This window comes from Geotrypetes seraphini, chromosome 8 (assembly GCF_902459505.1).
Source record: "Geotrypetes seraphini chromosome 8, aGeoSer1.1, whole genome shotgun sequence".
NCBI classification, from domain to species: domain Eukaryota; kingdom Metazoa; phylum Chordata; class Amphibia; order Gymnophiona; family Dermophiidae; genus Geotrypetes; species Geotrypetes seraphini.
Genome location: NC_047091.1, coordinates 111,602,987 through 111,618,435, shown reverse-complemented (window position 1 = coordinate 111,618,435; position 15,449 = coordinate 111,602,987). Strand labels below are relative to the sequence as shown.

Sequence of the window (15,449 nt, the reverse complement as noted above, 5' to 3'; positions counted from 1 at the left end):
TCAATCCGATTAACCCAGTAGCCATACATCTTGTAAGGTAATTGTTTTATCTTTAGGAGGAAGATTTATATTTGACTCTAGTAACATTTGAACTGGAGTCAAACATTGTGCACCTGTTGTTTCTGTACATTGCTTAGAAGAATCTATACTTGGGTCCAAATCAAGTAATTGTGAGGGAGAGGAAACTTCCCCACTTTGGAGGCCAAGTCTATTCTCCCATCAATGTTTAGAACTGATTGAAGAGGTGGTTCCCCTGAGGACAGGGAGACCACTTGAGAAGATAAGTTTATCTTATTATCCAGCGATGGTAATGGTAGGGGTTGAAGATGACTGTTCATAGGTCCTGTAGCAAAAGATGTAACTATCTTCACTTTTTTTTTTCTCATGCTGTTAAACACCAATAATCCCCTGCTCCCTGCACGCCGAAGGGGCTCAAAAGGGGTGTATCCTGCCCTTTTGGCCACACCCTTTCAGACTCACGTCTGCAGGCCGCATACCATGGCTTGTAAACCGTGTCGAGCTCCATACTCATGGAGATGATGCGGTATATAAACTTAAGGTTTAGATTAGATTAAGAGGCCAGGAAAGACCTCTCCTGCAGCATCGGATGCAAAAGCTGGCCGCGGGGATGCCTGTAACGATTTCCCAGTGCACTCTAGCACTAAGCAGCCCTCTGTGGACGGCTGCTTGCAGGTCTTCTCTCCTCAGCACCGGATGCAAAAGCTGGCCACGGGGGTGCACTCTAGTACTAAGCAGCCATCACAAGTTAGGGTTTTGATTCTTTTTGACAGCTTGACAATATTCAGAATCCATATTGGTTGCAAAGGTGATTGAAGATATGGATTTCTACAATTAATGTATTTTGATATCACCACAAAGCATCAGCTATCATAGCAAGGAAAACAGCAAAAGTTCCTTTCTCTATGACATAAATTTGAGTCTTTTTAGGTAAACTTTTCTGTTCAGTGTTGTGTTTTGTTGTATGCATTTTATACTTCTCATTAAATACTGTGGACTCGATATTGTGAAAATGCTAAGCTCTAAAAGTTTGCTGTTAAGTTAGCCTCAAGTTTCAAGTTTATTAAGGTTTTGTTGTACATGCAATGTTAAATACTTCAATGCGTAAAACATTTTAAAAATAAGGGACAAAACAAAACAGTTTTGTATAATTTAATACATAATATATGCGTACAAATAAATAGCTGGTACAAAAGGTAAGGGGGTTGAACTACACTTTATAGAAAATGAAGAAACATTTAGGGAAGACACATCTGGTGGGTAACAAAAAAGATATAAGAGCAAAGATAAACAGAAAATAAGGAGGAACTCTGAGGAGGAACCAAGATGGCAGCGGGTTAGCTGCCAGAGTAAGCATCCCATCTTAACCTGACCATTTTACCTTAAACAGACCTAACATTGTTCGGAATTTTATTCAGCTTCTTATCAAGAATGCATCATACCAAAAGGAAAGGCTCTGTCCGGCCAAATCTCCCTACACCAGGACAGTTGTCGATGGACCACTTCATGGCAAGTTCTCCATCCACAATTGGATTTGAGCTGCCTGCTTTTGCTGTGAAGGAAGAAGCCTCCGTAGTTACTGGGCTAAAGACATCTCTGTCTCCTCCTCTTACTCTGCCTCCACCGCGGCCGACATCAGGATTCAGCGATGACGTGGTGTCTCCAATTCAGGGAGGTCCGTTGCAGACGCACGAAGGGAGAGCCAAGCTGTTGCCTGCCGCCGAAGTTCGAGACAACCAGGGAGCAAGGAACTGAGCTCCCCTAAAGCGGTGGTTACACTGGACGGTATCTGGAGTGTCCTACAAAATAGCAGTTTTTAAATCGACATCGGAATTTGCCACGGTTGTGAGTAAAATTGATGATTATCAAACTCAGTAGAATTCATTAAAAAGGAAACAACTGAGAGACTTGATCAAATGGGTAAAGAAGTTTCTTTTTTTTGTATTAAATCTTTATTCATTTTCATATCTTACATCAAGTGTAAATTATCACAAAAATTTTTTAACAAATCACTTGACAATCTTACTTATAATCCTTAAAGTATAAAAGAAACCCTTCCCCCCCATTAACAATAAATCAATTAGCAAATATCATATTTCCAAATCCCACCCCACCTATATCTTATATAATAACAAGGTGTTTAAGGTGTCTGATCATTAGAATATGTAATCAATGGCCCCCAAATCTTTTTAAAATTATGATAATTCCCTTGCTGTATAGCAAGCAACCTCTCCATTTTATAAATATGACAGACTGAATGCCACCAAAAAGTATAATTAAGTTTAGTATAATCTTTCCAATTAGTTTCATCTCTACAGCATTTAACTGGGAACTTGGCTAAAGATAAAATTTTCATTCAAAGAAAAATTGAACAGATTGAAAATTTTAATAAAAGGTTGAATCTCCAATTTCTTAATTTCCCTAAAGCCAATGGGATGACTCCGGGCGACATGCTTAAGAAGTACTTATCTGAAATTTTAAAATTTCCATCAGAAGCTATGCCGCCCATACACCGAATTTATTATCTTCCGGAAAAAAAAGTTGGATAATAATCCTGAAGTTGAAAAATTACAAACTGGTGATTTAAATCAGTGGTTCCTAACCCTGTCCTGGAGGAACACCAGGCCAATTGGGTTTTCAGGCTAGCCCTAATGAATATGCATGAAGCAAATTTGCATGCCTATCACTTCCATCATATGCAAATCTCTCTCATGCATATTCATTAGGGCTAGCCTGAAAACCCGATTGGCCTGGTGTTCCTCCAGGACAGGGTTGGGAATCACTGATTTAAATAATATATCCTTGTTGTTGGAAAAATCCTTAGAAATCCAATCTCATTCATAAGAACATAAGAATTGCCGCTGCTGGGTCAGACCGGTGGTCCATCCTGCCCAGCAGTCCGCTCACGCGGCAGCCCTCAGGTCAAAAACCAGCCTCACCTGCGTACGTTCCAGTTTAGCAGGAACTTGTTCAACTTTGTCTTGAATCCCTGGAGGGTGTTTTCCCCTATAACAGACTCCGGAAGAGCGTTCCAGTTGTCTACCACTCTCTGGGTGAAGAATAACTTCCTCACTTTTGTACAGAATCTATCCCCTTTCAGCTTTAGAGGTGCCCTCTCGTTCTTCCTACCTTGGAGTGGGTAAACAGCCTGTCTTTATCTACTAAGTCTATTCCCTTCAGTATTTTGAATGTTCCGGTCATGTCCCCTCTGAGTCTCCTCTTTTCAAGGGAGAAGAGGCCCAGTTTCTCCAATCTCTCACTGTATGGCAACTCCTCCAGCCCCTTAACCATTTTAGTCGCTCTTCTCTGGACCCTTTCGAGTAATACCGTGTCCTTCTTCATGTACAGCGACCAGTGCTGGATACAGTACTCCAGGTGAGGGCACACCATGGCCCGGTACAGCGGCATGATAACCTTCTCTTATCTGTTTGTGATTCCCTTCTTTATCATTCCTAGCATTATGTTTGCCCTTTTTTGCTGCCACTGCGCATTGCGATCAGAACTCCCAAGTCTCTTTCCTGGGAGGTCTCTCCAAGTACCGCCCCAGACATCCTGTTTTCATGCATGAGATTTTTGTTATCGACATGCATCACTTTACACTTATCCACGTTGAACCTCATTTGTCATGTTGATGCCCATTTCTCGAGTTTGCAGATCTTCGCAATCCCCTCGCATCCTCACTACTCTGAATAACTTCGTATCATCCACAAATCTAATCACCTCACTAGTCGTACCAAAGTCCAGATCATTTATAAAGATGTTGAAGAGCATGGGTCCGAGCACTGAGAACCTGCGGCACCCCGCTGGTGACGCTCTTCCAGTCTGAGAATTGTCCATTTACCCCCACTCTCTGTTTCCTATGCTCCATCCAGTTTTTAATCCATGTGAGTATTTCACCCTCGATTCCATGGCTCGCAATTTTCCGAAGTAGTCGTTCATATGGAACCTTGTCAAACGCCTTCTGAAAATCCAGATATACAATATCGACCGGGTCGCCCTTGTCTATCTGCCTGTTTACTCCCTCAAAGTAATGCAGCAAATTCGTCAAACACGATCTGCCTTTGCTGAAACCGTGCTGACTGGTCCTCATCAGCCCGTGTCCGTCAAGGTCATCAATGATGCAGTCCTTTATCAGCATCGCTACCAACTTTCCCGGTACTGAAGTCAGACTCACCGGTCTGTAGTTACCCGGATCTCCCCTCGAACCTTTCTTGAAGATCGGCGTAACATTCGCCACCTTCCAGTCTTCTGGAATTTTTCCCGATTTGATCGACAGATTGGCTATTATTTGAAGCAGTTCAGCTATACTCCCTTTCAGTTCCTTGATGACCCTCGGATGGATGCCATCCGGTCCCGGGGATTTATCGCTCTTTAGCCTATCAATCTGCCTGCATATCTCATCTACACTGACCGTCAACCCTGTCAGTTTCCCTTCTTCATTTCCAGTATATAGCCTGATGGGTTCCGGTATGCTGTGTATATCCTCTTTGGTAAATACAGACGCAAAAAAAGTGTTCAGTTTGTCGGCGATTTCTTTGTCTTCCTTTAGCACGCCCTTTATTCCACAGTCATCCAATGGTCCAATGATTCCTTCGTGGGTCGTTTCCCCTTAATATATTGAAAGAACATTTTGAAGTTTTTTGCCTCCTTGGCTATTTTTTCCTCGTAGTCTCTTTTGGCCCCTTTCACCGCCTTGTGGCACCTGCATTGATGTTGTTTGTGCTTATTCTAGTTTTTGTCTGTTTTTGACCTTTTCCATTCCTTAAATGAAGTTTTCTTGTCTCTGATCACTTCCTTCACCTCTACAGTGAGCCACTCTTCTTGTCTCATTTGTATTCGAAAAGACCTAAATTCTGTTATCCGTATGTTTTTAGGTTTTTCTCAAGCTTTATTCCTGGGACAGAGAATTTGGGTCTTTCCTGATGTGACCAGATCTACCCAAGATCGTAGAAAAGCATTTCTTAATATGAGACAAGAAGTTAAAGCATTGGGGGCTAAGCTACCCATGTAACTGCTTAATTAAATATACTGGGTCAAAATATGTTTTTTTTGGTCCAGAACAGCTTAGGGCTTTTTTGGACACTAAGAAGCCAGTCCAGGAGATTCAAAGTTAATATAAAATTGGAAGGTGTTATAACCCGTTAAGTATATTTCTTATATTATTGTATGTTCTCCCCCCCACCCCCACCCCCAGTTTTAATGGTGGTCTGAGGAAGAGATCATAATTTCTTATTATTAATGGGAATGTTGTTAAATTCCTTTTCTTTGCTTTAATACTTTATTCTCTGTATTTCCAAAACAATTGGATACTTGTAAATTTATTGATAAAATGAATTAAAAAAAAGTTAGCCTCCTAAATTTGTGCCCAATTTTCAGTCAAACATAGGAGAAGCATAGCTTTTTAGTTGAAAATGCATCCTAATTTACCCCCCCCTTCACAAAACCGCAAAAGCGGTTTTTAGCACCAGATGGTGTGCTGAATGCTCCGCATTGCTTCAATGCTCATAGGGTTCCTATAAGCGTTGGGAGCAGTGCAGAGCATTCAGCACACTGGCTGGCGCTAAAAAACGCTTTTACAGTTTTGTAAAAGGTGTGTGGGGGGGTTGTTATTCTCATAAATTTAGGCCCATTATTTGTTTGCCTAGATTTATGTGCCTAGTGCTGAAAAATCAGTGGTAAGCCCCTAACTTCTTTTCTCCATCCTAAATCTACCCCTGTTGCCACCTACTTTTTATACTAAATTTAATTGTTTCCCCCGTCTTTAACAAAGCCCGATAGTGTGGGCCACTGCGGTAACTGCCTTGAAGCCTATAGGGATTTAAAAGTCTTTTAGGACTTTTGCTGTGTTGCTTTGTAAATTGGGAAAGGGGGGGGGGTAATTTTTGAGAAAATATTTATGCATTCAGCCCTAGTAAGTTTTCACAGAGGTCAGTTTATGAGCATAACTCTCAAACGCTGGCTTTTACAAAGCTGTGGTTGCTCCAGTGCTTATAGAATTCCTATGAATGGTCAGAACATTTACCTCACCAGCCTGCATTAGAAACCTCTACCATGGCTTTGTAAAAGGAGCCCAAAATTAGGAGCATAAAACCTCTGAATGCGTGTGGGGTCCTATTTTCAACTCATTCATGCTGAATATTTAGCAATTAATTACTATTGCCTTGAAACTGCTGCGACCCAGTGTTTCTGATCCTACTGGAGTCTTGCAAGTTTGTCTCCTTAGAAGCTGTTTTTATATTGAGTACTGCAAAAAATAATTTAGTGTAACCTGTCATGTTATAGCAGCATATACCATGTAAATGCAATTATTAAAGCAACTGCAGTCTTTTCTGCGAGTAATTTTAAGCTTCTACTTAATCAAATTTAGGGAATTCTATTTAGAAATTAAGGGGCTTTTTATTAAAGATTAGCACATACTAAATAGGCCATAAGATTAAGGGGAACTGTGTGATGTGCCTTAATCTTCTCCTGTTTTACTACTATTTCCTGGAGACAGGAATTGTACAAGTTGGGCACCTCTGGCAATTGAGTGGTAGGATAGTTAGGAGGAAGGAGGTGGCGCCAGAACTGGCATTGAACACAATTTTTGACATCACATTGTGCTGACACCAAGGGTTGAATGCTACATTGGGCAATTCCCATCACCATGATATGACATCATAAATTATGCACATAATCTGCCTATGACCCAATATGTTAATCCCACTAGAACCTAACGGATGTAGCGGTATATAAGAAATAAATTACATTACATTACATTTATCAATGTTGCGTTTGCTAATATTTTCTCCATATCAGGCCTGGTCTGAATGGATTTGATGCTCTTATCCCCAAAGCTATACTGTTTTCTCCCAGCTTTTGAACACAAATTCAGGAATCTTCAGTACATAAATTATAAATATATTTAATGAGTAAAGAATCCGAGATAATTTTATTTTAGAACTTGGACAAACTAGTTTTGACTCATCTCTGGTGGAGCAGGCCTAACAGATAAGACCATGAGAAAACTGCTTTGTTACTATGGGGCATGACCTTGCATATTTTCTAGGATCTTTTTTGTCTGTTTTCTTGCTTTTTAAAGATTCTTGCTGATAGAAGTTTCTGGTTTTGGAATGATTTGGGATCTTATCTTGCTCCTTGGAGCTGTAAATTCAAAAAGTAAAGGATATTTTTCTGCCAAGGGTTATAATGTTATAGTGATCTGTGGGGTTGGATAGCAGGGATTATACCCTCCTCCCTCAAATTGTACAGGTTTTTAGTCTCAAAAGAACAGGTCAACAAAGGTGAGGGGCTAGCTCAACCATTAGGCAAGATTTAGGCCACTGTTTCTAGGCAACGGCAGTCAAAATAAAACAATAGCTCACAACCACTCAAAGAAACAGGAGGTACTTTTACCAGCAGGAATAGTGGTCAGTTTTTAAATAGGGATGGATATACTGTGCTTATTTAGAAATGTATTCCAAATTCAAGTGCCTTTAGTCCTATACAGTTTTTAAATAGCTCATTTACCATTATACTGGGAATGATGGTGTTAAGCTGATCATGATTGTTTGGGGAAGGGATAAGGGGCCTACAAGTTAATTGGGCAAGGGGGGCTGAAGGTTTGCCTAGACCTTCCTCAACTTATAGCTCAAATCATGTCCTTGGATCTTAAATGTCTTGCCTGATAATTTTCTTTCCTTTAGTCACAGCAGAGAAATCCAGAGACTTGTTGATATGATCATCAATGAGCAGGTGAGATAGAGAGCATTAAACTGAGCTCTGTCACTCAGGCTGTCATGCTCCTTGGTCAGCCAGTATTTCTCATAACAAAGGAGGACAATTGTGAAAACAATGATATAAGTAGAACTCCTTCCTCAAAGCCACTAGCTATGAATCCAACAAGTCATAACTCAATGACGCCAAAAGGACAAACATCTTTTTTTAGAAAAAAAAATATTTATTTATCAATTTTCAATAACATATCAAGTATCCAAGATATGATTCAGACGTTCAAATACTTGAAGGGTATTAATGTAGAACAAAATCTTTTCCAGAGAAAGGAAAATGATAAAACCAGAGGACATAATTTGAGGTTGAGGGGTGGTAGATTCAAGAGCAATGTTAGGAAATTCTACTTTACAGAGAGGGTGGTGGATGCCTGGAATGCGCTCCTGAGAGAGGTCGTGGAGAGGAAAACAGTGACTGAGTTCAAAGAAGTGTGGGATGAACACAGAGGATCTAGAATCAGAAAATAATATTAAATATTGAACTAAGGCCAGTACTGGGCAGACTTGCATGGTCTGTGTCTGTATAGGGCCTTTTGGGGGAGGATGGGCTGGAGGGCTTCAATGGCTGGGAGGGTGTAGATGGGCTGGAGTAGGTTTTGACAGAGATTTCAGCAGTTGGAACCCAAGCACAGTACCAGGTAGAGCTTTGGATTCTTGCCCAGAAATTGCTAAGAAGAAAAAATCTAAATTGAATCAGGTTGGGCAGACTGGATGGACTATTCAGGTCTTTATCTGCCATCATCTACTATGTTACTATGTTTATCCATAAGAAAGAGAGGGACTGTGGCTTCATCTGCTGTGATTAAAGGAAAAAAAATTATCAGTTAAGACAATTTGTCCTTCCTTATCATCAGCAGCAGATGAATCAAGAGACTTGTGGGATGTAGCAAAGCAGTCCTCATTAGGGTGGGATAGTGAAAGTTATATAGAGAAGCCAACATCACAAAGGAGGCTAGTGAACTAGCTGCCACTTGGAGGTCTTGTTGATGATTGGTACAGTATATCAAATATAGAATAAACTTGGAAACTAAAGGAAGATATCGTTCTCCCATGAATATAGGGACTAAAGGTAAGAATAGAAAGAAGCAGCTTGCTGTCGCTAACCAGAAGAGGATAGGGACTCACAGCCAGCATATAGTTAATAAATGTCCCTCCTGCCATATCTAAGTTGGGGGGGGGGGGGGAAGACTGATGGCAGGAGGGAGTGGGCATCCCTCCTGCCATTTTTTGGGGTTCGGGGAGGGAGGGGGCACTGTCGGGAGGCTTTTTTCTCATTTTTTTTATTGAGCAGATATTTTGTGTGTGTAATACATGCAAAATATCTGTGCCATTAAAAAATTTAAAAAAACAAAAAAACCCAGCAGAAGCCCGGCAGCAGTGACAGGAGGCTGCTTCTCCTGTCAATACTGTCAGGGCAAATCATTTGCTTGCAAACTTGATAGTGAATCAATCGCTGTTTGAAAATCGGCCAGAGAATTGGCCAAAAGAGATAGAGTCGCTATCTCTAGTGAATCTGGGCCTAAGTGCTAACTGGCTTATGCATTCATGCGTATTCCCTGCCCTGTAACAAGAGGTTCTCCATGAACAGTAGAATAAATCAACTGATTAGGCACCATTAGGGATGACATCACCCATCTTTGGCTGATTTTTATTAATTTATTTATTGGGATTTATTAACCACCTTTATGAAGAGATTCACTCAAGAAGGTATATAATATGTACTATTTAACATAAAAATTATAGTTTAACAATAGCAAAAATGACCAAATATAGACATAAATACAATAAATGAGATAATCTAGAAAACAGCAAATTGAAACCCAATAGGACTACTATGAAACAGTATAAAAATATACACATTTAATAGCACTGAAAATCAAATAACAGATATAACACGATGTCAGCATAATATTAATGAACACCTAATAAACACCTATTAGAACACTCAAATAACATAAATATTGGTACTCAAATAATATCTTTCTATAATATAGCTTACCAAGCAAGTTATCCTGCTTGTCCATGGAGAAAGCAGGTTCAGTTGACCCAGTGCTGGGTTTTGTCCTAACGCATATACTGATTTATACAGTATAGCTCTGTATGCCATGGGAGAATCAAAGGGAAAGAAAAACCATGTTTTAACTGATAATTTTCTTTCCTTTAGACACAGTAGATGAATCAGAGATGTGTAGTTTATGTTCATTAAATGCAGGTGGAGAAAGAGAGAACTGAATTGAGCTCAGTCGTATAGGATGAAACACTCCTTGGTCGGACACTTATAACAAAGCAGAAGGAATATCATTTGAGTACCAATAGACATAAAACTCCCTCCTCACAACTCAGAGACCAAAAGGTGACAAGAAGTTCAACACAGAATAGCCAGAAGTAGTGAGGCTCAACCTCCAGAAAGGGAGCTGCACTCATCATCCAGAAATATAACTGTGCTCGAAAGATAGTGCTGCTCTCTCTATCCAGAGATGGAGCTGCTCTCAACTTCCAATGATGTAGCCATGCTCGAACAGCAGTGAGAGAACTGTTATCAGCCTTCATTGCACATGATAGACATCTGGGGGAGGTGCTGTGCTTGCCAGTCAATGAGGGAGCATTGCCCATAGTGGTGTATCCCATGCTCTGTGTCAAGGACGGATCTTGTAACATTCCACAGACATGGTGAAATACTGCAACTTCTCCAGAGAGAAAGCGAGCACCAAGCAAGAAGAGCCCACACAGAAACAATATGCAGCCCAGAGGAACCACAATAGAACCAAAACCAGACCACAGGACTCCAACATCCCCAAAAATAGGAATCCCAGAGCCTCAGGAAAGAAATAGGATAACTGAAGAGTCCAAGGTTCCAGGGCATATTGCACACATAAGAAGGTGTGACCATTAATGCCCAGCGGCAAGAAGATGTCAGGAGGATACAGAAGACAGCAGTCCCCGAAGAACACAGGTAGCCTCCCCAAGAAGCAGAGCCACCCACAGAGTCCTGAATCCAGAACAGATCAGAGTGCTATAGCCAAAAATGGAATCAATCTCCACAAAGTGCTTCAAGAACAAGACGGAGCAGGGTCTGCCAATAAGAGATAGAGACAAGGCGGAGCAGAGATCCAAAGCTAGAAATGGAGCTGCTCCCCAAATCCTGAACCGCATCCGTGCCCTACATCCAGAGATGGAGCAGCACTCAGAACCACACAGAGAAACCTTCCTCCTGAAATGGAGCCATGCTCCATGACAAGAGCTGAAGTGCAGTACCACAGCCATAGATGTCCATATGTGGAAGCAAGTGCAAGATCTTTAGAAAAGGGTGGTGCCATGCTCAAGTTCCAAAGGTGTCAGCAGGTACTCCACATCCAGAGATGGAGTTAATTACCCCCAGGCTCAACTGAACCAGGAAACACAGAATAGGAGCACTAGATAATGAAACCAGGAGCATGTGAAAGACCATCCATCCGCTTGCTGAAGACAGAGAATGCTGGCTGACCAGGGAGCATTCTGTCCTATAACACAGAGCTCAACATGTCTTTGGATTCATCAGCTGCTAACAAGGAAAAATACATTTTATTTTGTATTAATATTTCTTAACTGCCTTTGGAAGGCAAAATACAAGAAGTGTAGATTGGCACAGACAACCTACATTATGACACCATTTTTCTTAAAATTATATAATCTAGTCTTCATACATAAGATCATTATAGAACTAAAAATCAGATTATGCACTGGAGCAAAACCAAGCCAGGACGAACTACTAACTTGAGTGGCAACCCTCGTGAAAAATCTTCTGATTAAGCCCGAAAATCTTCCTGTCATTGCCCAGTTTGTACCACGGTCTACAATTAGCTGGGTCCGGTGCAGGCCTAGCTGCAGTCACCATGACTACGCGTGCCGGCGCGCCACCTGTATTCATTCGAATCGTGTGACGTCAGCGCGTCCCGAGATGCCGCGCGAGAGCCGGGGAGGAGGGGATGGAGTCCGAGGGGGGAGGGGGAAGCGCCGAGAAGGAGGAGGAGGAGGCGCCGCCATATTGAAAGGTTTGGCGAAGATAGAGCCGCGGCGGTGGTGGTGACCGGGGAACGGAGGCTAGGGAGAGTGCCGCGGCTGGACAGGTGAGACAGAGGGGGACTCGAGGTCCCACCGCTTCCCTCCTCCAGCCCCGGAGCCTGCCGATGTTATTGTTGTTACCACGTAGGAATGTGGGGAGGAGGCCGGCAGGGGGTTGCGCTTAGTGAAGGCGGAGCTGTCATAGTTCTTCCTGTGGCCCCGGTGTCCGGTTTTTTTCCTCCTCATTGCATATTCGGCTATCGTAATGCCCCATTTCCCCCCTGATACTTCCAGTGGTACCCTCTTCTTCTCAGTCTCACGATTTTGTTTTTCACGTCTTTTGTATCAAACCCACCATTCCCCCCCCCCCCCCACACACACCTTAGGACAGTCCTAATTTTTTTTCGGCTCTTGCAGGTTTGTGTGGCCTGGTTTGCTTGAAGGTAGCCTCTCCCTTCAGAGATTGAAACGAAACCTTACGTATTAAATTCGGTGGTAATATTGTAAATAGAAGCCACAACGCGGTTCACAGTATTAAGTGTACAGTGAAAATACAATAAATTCAATCATAATAGCCCCTTTACATAACTGAAACCCCACTAATTAAGGATAGGGTAGAGCTAAGGAGATACAAGCGATTGCATAAATTAATTGATGGTATTGTGTGTGTATGTTCTATGCATATGTAAGGACCTTTTCTGCTATTGTCCCTGTTCTTTCAGTCTGTCTGCAATCTCTGGTACTTGTCATCCAAGGACCTCAGAGTATCAGCATTTCAGAAAACATCAAGCTTGGCTTTGTGGATCTCTTTAATTAGCTTAATTTTATCAGGTTTAGCTGAGGCTGGCCTTTTGAAAAGTTATTTTACTTTTTATTTTTTAAGGCTTTTCTGTAATCTATGTTAAGATGGTTAATGTTGATATTAAAAGTTTTATTTATATGTGGTATTGTATTGATGGAGCTGTTGATAAATGTGAGCAATAAACATATACTAGGCCTGGCCTATGTTAATTTGGTAGACCAGCAGTAACTGGATCATTTGGAGTGTTTACACAGAGTTTATAGAATATCTTAGGGACCTTTTACTAAATCTGTAGTCTGTTATCCACAATTTAGCCAGCACAGAGACACATTAACTTCTCTTGTGGTAAAAATGGGTTTAGCGCATGGCATTTTTTTGTTAAGGGATATTATTACAGTATATGGAAAATGGGCACAGACAGAGAGTGTGCAGGAGCTACCATACATTATCAGACTGACACGCTGTTTGTTAGTGCAGAGGCTGTTAAGCCGCAGTAAGTGCTAGCATGCTGTTACCATGGAGTATGCTGAGATGTCTTGCAGTAAAATCCCAATCTGCATGCTCAAACTACTGTACTGTGTTTAAAAAAAATTATGAATTTGTTTTGGGGGGAGGAGTGCCTGGGGGGCAGAATGGCTATGACAGCACAAATCAACACAGCTGTATTACTGTGAACTAACTTATTGGCATGTAAGCCCTTACTAATTACAAAGTGGATGGATGGCAGTAAGGGCTCACATACTAATAATATTTGTTAATAGCAATGCGCTAATAGTAACACTAATGGTATAGTCATTAATTGAAAAAACGGAAAATTGGCCATTTCTGGATGATCTGAAGAAGGGTTACCTTTGAAAGTTCATTGAGTTAGTCTAATAAAACAGGTATCTTATTTCCTTTGTTTTTTGTTTTATTTCTTTATATTACCTCAATGCAGTAAAAATGCCATTGAAGTGTGGGAAAACCCTGCATAGGGACACGCTAAGACCATGTTTTACACAGCTTAGTAGAAGGACCTCTAAGTGCTTTTGCAGTAACTGTCCCAGCCAGCAATTTTAATACAAGGCCAGAACATGAAAATGTTGGGAATGCTCCTAATTGCATTAGTTTTGGTCTTGCTGCACTTTAAAATCCTGCGCTACAGTAGACTTAACCAAAATATATCATGATATAGTAAACGACCCCTTAATTAAGACTCCTTACTGGATCCAGAATTTGCAGAATAGTGTTGATACAGGCTTGGGTTTACTCTAGTGCATGCTGAGACTTGTAATCTTGCTTTTCTTGGGGAATGCAGTGGGGAAATCAGAAATTACAAGTCGTTACATGCACGAGGTAAAAGTTCAATTTGATATACTGCAAAATTTTCAAGCAAAATCTAGGGTGGGGGAGAAGAATAGCATCTAAAATAAAATAAACCCAACAAAAGAAACAGAAGGTAAGGAGGGACAGGAAAGATTACAATTTCAACAAAAGCAAGCATCCAAAGGGAAAGTACAGGTGGATAATAAAATGACTGACTCTGGAAAGCATCTAGTGAATCATAGTTAAGAAATATGGCAGCCTTTACTCCTTAGGGCTCCTTTTACAAAGCTGCGCTAGCAGTTTTAGCGCATGCACCGGATTAGTGCGCGCTAGCTGAAAATCTACCGCCTGCTCAAAAGGAGGCGGTAGCGGCTAGTGCGCGCGCTAATTTAGCGTGCGCTATTCCGCGCGTTCAGGCCCTAGTGCAGCTTTGTAAAAGGTGCCCATAGTCTTTCAGTAGGCATTTTTTTCTTGAGTCCAAAACTTGATTATTGCCTCTGCATTAGTTTTCTTTCTTCAGTTTTGTAACATCTTAAAAGTTATTACTAGGTTTAGGGTCCCTTTTACAAAGCCTTTGTAGTGAGTACTGGTGCAGCAAATACAACGCAGCCCATGAGAATTAAATGGGCTGCATCACATTTGCCATTCAGGAATTGCTACTGTAGCTTTGTAAAAGGGGCCCTTATTTTTGTTTTGTGTTTGTCATTTGATTTACTGACATTCGGAGATCATCACAACAGTTCACATGATTTATCACAAATATCACACAGGGAATGATATTGGTATGTATATGATGAGAGCAGTTATTCCTAATTTAGGATTTTCTCTTTGATTACAATTATTGTGATACAGGCATCCTGAGTCCAACATTAAAAGAAGAATTTGATAATTGTTTCTTCATTTGCTTGGAATTTTAGTACAGTACTCAGTAAAATCACTGCTTTAGTGTTTCATTTTTTTCTTAAAAGTTTGCATCTTCTTTCCAAGAGCAGAACATGTTTCAGGTGCAGAAGCGGTAAAGTTCTATAGTTTGAAACTTATAAACAAATATTTTGCAGACTGAACCTTTTGACATTAGCCACTTCCAAATGTAATTCTGTTATTGTTTTTGGGATGTCTGTTTTGAAAATTCTGTCAAAGGAATTGTAAGAAAATTATCCCATTTCTTTATACAGTAATTGAGAACTGACTTAAAACGTTTGTATCAAAAATAAAGAAATTAGATTACTCTTGGCTGTGAAATCCCTATTTTAAAATGTAAAAAATAGTTAAACTCACATTTACTGGTACAATTTAAAACAGGGGTGTCCAACCTGCGGCCCCATGAAGTATTTTGTGTGGCCCCGGTTGAGGGCAATGCAGTGTTTTCCTCTAATGCCCCCAGTGTTTACCGTCTTGCCAGCTCCCTCCTTTGTCTTGCTGCAGCATTTGCGCGGTCCCAGAAAAAAATTTATCCCAGGACAAGCAGGCTTGATATTCTCACATGTGGGTGACGTCATCTACGGAGCCCCAGC

At 41.0% G+C, this 15,449-nt stretch overlaps 1 protein-coding gene and 1 long non-coding RNA gene across 2 annotated transcripts in view; one reads left to right on the top strand and one right to left on the bottom strand.

Moving 5' to 3' along the window:
* Nucleotides 1–1,155: 1,155 nt before the first annotated feature.
* On the bottom strand, nucleotides 1,156–11,933 carry LOC117364608. Its single transcript, XR_004540280.1, has 2 exons — nucleotides 11,541–11,933; nucleotides 1,156–1,817 (listed from the first exon to the last, which is right to left on the bottom strand). It is a non-coding gene; the product is annotated as an uncharacterized LOC117364608 (long non-coding RNA).
* FZR1 (fizzy and cell division cycle 20 related 1) overlaps nucleotides 11,764–15,449 on the top strand; it is a 144,019-nt gene continuing 140,333 nt past the window's right edge. The window contains exon 1 of the mRNA XM_033953978.1: nucleotides 11,764–11,893. The gene's annotated coding sequence lies outside the window, so the exon portion shown is untranslated. The remainder of the gene's footprint in view (nucleotides 11,894–15,449) is intronic.